The 7,699-nt window shown below is 37.1% G+C and overlaps 1 pseudogene; it reads right to left on the reverse strand.

Moving 5' to 3' along the window:
* Nucleotides 1-6,163: 6,163 nt before the first annotated feature.
* Nucleotides 6,164-7,062, reverse strand: LOC140600779 (transcription initiation factor TFIID subunit 9-like; annotated as a pseudogene).
* Between the last annotated feature and the right edge of the window lie 637 nt (nucleotides 7,063-7,699).

A 7,699-nucleotide genomic window follows, 5' to 3' on the forward strand; every position in this document is an offset into this window, starting at 1 on the left:
AGCTCAGTCCAGCACTCGTTTAGGTCAGCATGGCGAGCTTCTCATTTACTGCACACATCTCAGGGTTTCCTAAGGCAATTCCAGGGGGAGGAAACACACTGCCTGAGAAGGTAGTTCATGGCCTCTGTTGAGTCTAACTGCTGGGAAATTCTCCTTGTGTGGCATTGAAGCTGGGCTCACTCCAATAGGCATCCGTGCATCCATAGCACATCCACGTGACTTTTCTAGATAGCTGCACATTCAGTCTTTGAGGGACTACGTGCTCCTGCAGGAAAAATGTCATTGGTAATGCTCCTGGAAAGTCAGATATTCAACTGCATTATTAAGCATCCATTCCATGTGGAAATGTGTTAAAATCAGATTTAAACTTTGGAACTTAGAGTTTATTTAGTCTGTTGATGTGTAGTTGTTTGCAAATTTTAAGTACAATGTTCAAAACCTCCAGTCATATTTTGGAGAACTATTATATTAAAAATGATTAATCGTTGTTTTGAAATTGATGAAAAAATAGAAAGGAAAATTTTCACTATCCTTTCTGAGTATTCCATTGGAGGGAGGACTCCAAGGCAGCAGCATCTGCGATGATCAGCATCATCTCTCTGTGAGGGCCAGAGACAAGCTTCTTAATCCTGAAGCTTGGGGAGCTGGGGTCCTTCCTAGATCTCACTGTTGTTCCCCGTGGGCTGCACACTTGCACACGAGCTGCTGCTCTCGGGTGGCGGCTTTTCCCTAAAGCCCCAGATACGCCTTCATTAGCTTGACAAGGTCTTTAACTGCCGCTAAAATGCAATATCATGTAAGAGGATTTTGTAGCCATTCTACATACCACTGACAACCGTATTAAATTATTTATTTATTTATTTGGTTGTTTTTACTCTGAAGTTCCCCTTTAGGACTCCTTCTCTATTCCTTGTGACCATAACAATGAACAGGAAACAGTGGGTCTTTGACGAGTATTTGTGAAATAAGTAAAAGAATGAGAGATCAAGTATAGTGAGAGTACATTTTTATGGTTTTTGCCTTTTCATTCTTCCCTGTACTTAAAAAAGAGAAAATGAAACCATGTAAAACAATATTCAGAAATTATATGCTTCTTAATATACAAAGTTTTTGTAAAGTATTATTGAATGCAAAAAGTATATTCAAGCCTATTCAACTATATCTTCAGAATAAATGCTCTAGCGTAAAGTGTCATATATACACACACAGGCCAAAAGATGTCTGTAAAAGTGTTCACCAAACTAACGGGGATGCCTTTGAATGGTGAGATTTTAGGTGATCTTTTCTTTCTTTATATTTGATTGGAATTGTTTGAACTTTCACAATAATACGCAAAATGTGGACATAGTATGGCTAAAGCTTCATTAAGAATCTCATTGTCGGGTGACAGGCACTGAGGAGAGCACTTGACAGGATGAGCACTGGGTGTTATACTATATGTTGGCAAATTGAACTCCAATAAAAAAAATAAGAATCTCATTGTCTTTCTTTCTTTTCCTTTTTTTAAATTTACATTCAATTTGCCAACATAGAGTATACCATTAGTTTCAGATACCATTTTCAATAGTTTCTGAGTTGAGACAGGGCTTAGGCAACAGCCACTGGGAAGTGAAGATGAACCCAGAAGAGTTAGAGACAGAATCCCTAGTTCTACTGTAAACTCCTCCTGAGGCTCTGGCTTGCCTACAAGGTGTGTGTGGGCAGGACAGTTCCATGTGGTTTTCAAGTGAGTCTAAGAAACTGAGTCACCACCCACTGCAGTTAGGAATGAGTTTGTTGTTTGAGTCAAATCAGATTGTTAACCTGCTAAATTAAACAAACAAATAAACATAACACTGTTTGGATTATAACAGAATCTAATTTCCAGAACATAGTAATAATGATGTCCAGCATGCACTCCAAAATTACTCGATACAGGAATAACTAGGAAAATGAGCCCATTTTTTTTTTTTAAGATTTTACTTATTTATTCATAAGAGACACAGAGGGAGAGGCAGAGACATAGGTAGAGGGAAAAGCAGGAGAACCTGATGTGGAACTCAATCCCAGGACCCTGGGATCACGACCTAAGCCAAAGGCAGATGCTCAACCACTGAGCCACCCAGGCACCCCAGGAACCCATTCTTAAGGAAAAAGATAACCAAGAAAAGGTCAATCTCAAGGTGATGAAGATGCTGGAATGATAGGGATTGTAATAGCTACTGTGACTATACTCAGGAAAGTGAATTTAGCTCAAGATGAATAAAAAATAGGAAATCTCAGTGGAGAAGGAGAAAATATGAACAAGAACCAAATGGAAATTTTGTAATTAAAATATACAATACATGAAACAAAAATTCACTGGATGGATATGCTTAAGTAGCAGAATAGAAATGATGGATTAGAGTCAGATAATTTGAAGACACATGAATAGAGATTATCCAATCTAAAGAAGAAATAAAGGGAAGAAAAGCAAAAAACTGTGAATACACTGTGGAGCAATAAAAAACTTAAAATTCATGTTTGAAGTTCCAGAATGACAGAAGAGAGAATGAACAATAATATTTGAATGAATAACTGAAAGCTTCTCAAATTTGGTGAAAGATAAATCCATAGATTCAAGAATCTCAGCAAACCACAGATGAGATAAATAGTAAGAGAGCCATGACAAGGCACATCATAGTAAATTGCTGAAGATCAAAGATAAAGAAGAAATCTTGAAAACTACCAGAAACAAATAACATATTACATAAACATACCAATGATTCAAAAGAACTACAGTCTGCTCATCAGAAACTATGTAGGCTAGAAGACCATGGAATAGCATCTTTAAGGTTCTAAAAGGAAAAATGTCAACCTATAATACTATATTCAATGAAAATATCCTTGAGAATGAAGAATTAAAAATAAAATTTGAAAAACAGCACTAAGAGAACTTATTGTCAACCAATGTGAATTACAATAAAATGGAGATTTCTTAGAATTCCCTAAGTAAACCATGATCTTTCATGCCACCATAATATTTATTCATTCATTAAATAGTCATTGAAGACTTCTTAGGGCCCAGGCACCGTGCTAAGTTCTGGAGATACATGGCTTTGCCTTTGTTCATTACCTTGGCCTCCTGGCAAACTATCTATTCATCTCTTAGGTTTCAGCTCAAGCACTGTATTCTTTATCAATCCTTTACTGATTGCCTTAGATAATTTACCTTTTCACAACTAGAATGAAACTAATCAACAGACTTCTTATTTTCAGCCAGGATTTCCAATCAGGTCGTCAGAGCCATGCAATTAAATAAGAATGGATGCCAAGTATCAGCTTTAAGGAAAGCCTTCACCTTGGAAGACAGAGCCAAATAAAAACAAAGGAGCAAACATAGAAATAACAATAGAAGCACAAAAATTAGAAGAAAAAATTGAAAGGAAAAATTTCTGTAATTTTTCAGATAGATTAGAATGTATATTCCCTCAGTGAAACAATAATAGAATTTTTTTTTAAAGAAACAAGGAGAAAACAGGCACATGGGAATTTCAATACCATAGTTGATTTTCTAAATAGACTAAGAAATAAACATGAGAGTGTAGTATTAGATTCTGGTGTACAATCTAGTGATTCAGCATTTCCATACAACACCCAGTGCTCATCATAGCAAGTGCCCTCCCTACTGTATGTTAATTAACTGGGATTTAAATAAAAACTTAAAAGAATAAACATGATAAATTTTTTAAAAAGTTAGAACCCAGACACCAAGAAATGGACAATGTGAACATAAAGATAAGGAAATTAGATAATTAACCCAGAATATCCAGCAATGGCAACTAGAATTTAAAAAAGGGAATATAAATAAAGAAATACAATTTCCCAGAATCAGCAGTTTCAAAATTGGCATGTCTTACTATCTGATGTAATGAATGAAAAGAAAGCAACACCAAGGTATGTTATCATTAACTATAAGAATATCTGGCAAAATAAGATCACCCTAAAAGTTTAAAGACAGAAAAAAAAAAGGAAAGAGGGGAAAAGCCCACATAAATTTATAGGAGAATCATCCAAATGGCATAAAAAATCATTTTCTACCTAGATTAATTATCCACACCATAACAAACTTCAAGTGAGAAGAAAGAATAAAACCAGTTCTAAAAGTCCAGGCTCTAATAGAAAGATATTGAAGGTTTTATGTCAGGAAAAGTTGAAGTGAGCCACAACAGAGCAAGACAAGAGGTTCAGCACACAAGTGTCCAATGCCAGAAGGAGAGGAAGGAGGTCCCAGGTACCATCAGCCTTCGGGAGCAAAAGGCAAAATTGTTGCGGGTACTTGATGGCTACAGTTTGTTGGCTTCGAAGGCAGAAAATGGACTTACACACCTTAAGAACTGGTTTTGAACATTGAGAAATGCTTTGATGGGCAAATAGATCAGTTGGAACATTTGTGAAAGAAACCATAGTTTAATAGAAATGTATGGTAATGAAAATTAAGAAACTAATTAAGGAAAACACCTGGTGTTATGAGAAAGGAAATGCAATCACACTACATCTGGCTCAGCAGTCCCCGAGTAGTTCAACAATGAACAAATTAACAGTCATAATAACATGAACATGGATTACTGGCACCGCAGAATTGTAACAACAATATGGAGAAGACTCAAGGAGAACAGGATGCATGTACATCTCTCTGCCAGAACAAAAAACGACAGGTAATGTGTAGTATTGATGAATCAAGAAGAGTAAAAAGAAGTAGAAGAATACCAGAGTATACTATTAAGAATGATGAAAGTGGTTGCCTCTGGAACTGGTGGTGGGTATGATCCAAGATGATGCCAAGGACTCTTACACATCACAATAAACCTTGATTTTTCACTATGGGTATGTAATATTTTGATTGAAAAATATCTTTTCCTTTGGAAGGATTGTTTGTGGTGAGTGTAGTGTGCTTTTAAAAGTTAGGTAAAGGAATTCAAAACTATAATCTTCATTTGGCTCAAAATATTAATCTCTTTTTTAATATTTGGAGTTAAAAATATAATAAGGTGCACACTAGTCACATCCCAACTGGAGACTCACAAATAATCTTTAAAAATCAGTGAGGAAACACCATTTACAGAAATTAACTCAATAAATCAAAGATCTAAATACAAGACCTAAGGGCAGCCCGGGTGGCTCAGTGGTTTAGCGCCACCTTCAGCCCAGGGCCTGATCCTGGAGACCCCGGAGGGAGTCCCGCGTCAGGCTCCCTGCACGGAGCCTGCTTCTCCCTCTGCCTGTGCCTCTGCCTCTCTCTCTCTCCTCTCTGTGTATTCTCATGAATAAATAAATAAAATCTTTAAAAAAAGAAGAAAGAAAACTTGATGCCTGCTACAACTTGATGAACCTTGAGGATGCTATGCTCAGTGAAATAAGCCAGTCACAAGAAGACAAATATGTATGATTTTACACATATAAGGTACCCAGAATAATTCAATCCATAGAGGTAGAAAGTATAATGGGGTTGGCAGGGGCTGAGCGAGGGAGGCACAGTGAGTCACTGCTAATGTGGACGGAGTTTGGTTTTGTAAGATGAGTTCTGGAGACACGTCGGTGAGGGATGCACAACGACATGGATGTGCTTCATGCTGCTGACCCGAGCACTTAAAAATGGTCAAGATGGTAAATTTTATGTTTTTTGTATTTTACCACAGTTTTAAAAATTGAAAAAAAATGAGAAAGTAAATCTCAAAGACTGCTATGTTTGCGATATCAAATGAACAAACATGTGTAACTGGCTTTTGATGTAGTTAGTATATTGGGACCCTCTGGATCTCTTAACTTAAAGAAAACTATCTTTAAAACTTATTTCGGCCTGAAGGACACTAAATAGTTGGGATAGTGGTCATGGATCCTACTTTTTACTACAGTGAAATAAATCAAACTCCCAACATTTGCAGAAAAATGAGTAAATAAAACACAAGTGTTTATATTGGTTATTAATATTTTTTCTGACAATTTTATTTCTTACACTTAAAGGCTAATGAATAACCATTACTAGTCCTATTAAAGAAAAGCTAACATCTCAATAGGGAAGGATAACCGTATTTACTCATTAAGGACCATTTAGGTTTTCTACAACTCAACTTGAAAATTCATGTTTACTCTCAGTACAATGGATTTAAGACCAAGTATACATGTTGGAAGGATCAAGACTAGATTACAGATTATCATAGTCAACTTCATCATCATCTTCTTCTCCTTCTCCTTCTCCTTCTCCTTCTCCTTCTCCTTCTCCTTCTCCTTCTCCTTCTCCTTCTCCTTCTCCTTCTTCTTCTTCTTCTTCTTCTTCTTCTTCTTCTTCTTCTTCTTCTTCTTCTTCTCATTTTCTTTTCAATGCATTTGATGATTTGTTGGAAGTATTTTGTGATGACACTATGTTAATGGTAATAAGAATCTTTTTGGACCAAATTAATGGTGAGTTAATCAGAACATTCTGCACTGTGGATGTTGCAGGAATTGATGCCTTTACAGTTGGGGACTGTGAAGTAGGCATCTGTACCGTAAATCTCTGCCCCGTGAGGGACATTGGAGTCTCTACTGTAGTTGACACAGACGTGGTTTGTGGGGTTGGTGTACCAAGTGTGGGAGTACTTGGTCTGCTAGTAACTGAACCAACACTTAACCGTGGAACGGTTATTCTTCCCGCAGAAGTGGATGCCTTTTTTTGCAAAGACTTAAATCTATAGTTTGGAGCCGTCAAACAATATCTATCAGGAGGCAACCTGGGGCCTGAATATGGCTTGATTAATGGCAAAGGAGTTTGATTCCTTTGCCTTGCAATATCTAATAAAAAAAAATCTCTTGGGGGAGGAGAGGTAAAAAGTCTTTTTTATCAACACAACACTGAATGGTCAACCACACATCATATGCATCACCAGCAGCTTTCTTAGCATGGCTTGAATAAATTTTTGCATCATCTAGAATTGTGGTCACATATTGGAAGGCAAACTCCAACATCTGATTTATAACTCTTGGCTCACATTTTGTCATCCCCACATCCTTCGGGATTTGTGCCATCATCTTTGCATCTTTCGGCGTGTCCTCAGGAGAAGCCATTTTGCAGACTCCATGATATCTGTTGATCAGACTTCTTGAGCTAAATCACCCACATTAATGGATTTCAGTCCTGATCTTGATGCAAGTTCTTTGTCTAGAGTGGTTTTTCCAATCCCTGATGTACTGGTGAGCAGGATATTCAGAAACAACATTAAGTTATTCATAAATATTTTTAATTCCTCATGAATTGTAAACCATACATTCAGGTAGACCGAGCTTTATTTTGGAAACTAGACACTGAAATAGAGCACCTGCACTGAATATAACCCCCATTTTATTCATCTCATTTGGAGGCATGGCACCTTCCAAATGAAAGCAGCAAATATGTCAAATATCACTGCACGAAGGCAGAAAGCCTAAAAAAGTATGAATCCATGTTTTGCACTTTGGAGATATGAAGCAGTGAAAGAGGAGGCTGGAAATCGATTAACGGCCATGGTGAGACACAGGGGGAACGCAGGGGAACACCTGCAGGCTCTGGGGTCCGTATCCATAAAATGGGGAGGGGAGAGTTTTGCCTCCTATATTGGTTCTCTGAAAGAACGATATGCGAGAGGTTTAGGAACTAAAATGTTAGGAACACAGTATGACATTACTCCCATTGGCATTCATTTAAAATTCCTGTGAAGATTAAATT

The sequence above is a fragment of the Canis lupus genome, chromosome 12 (assembly GCF_048164855.1).
Source record: "Canis lupus baileyi chromosome 12, mCanLup2.hap1, whole genome shotgun sequence".
In the NCBI taxonomy this organism is placed as follows: domain Eukaryota; kingdom Metazoa; phylum Chordata; class Mammalia; order Carnivora; family Canidae; genus Canis; species Canis lupus.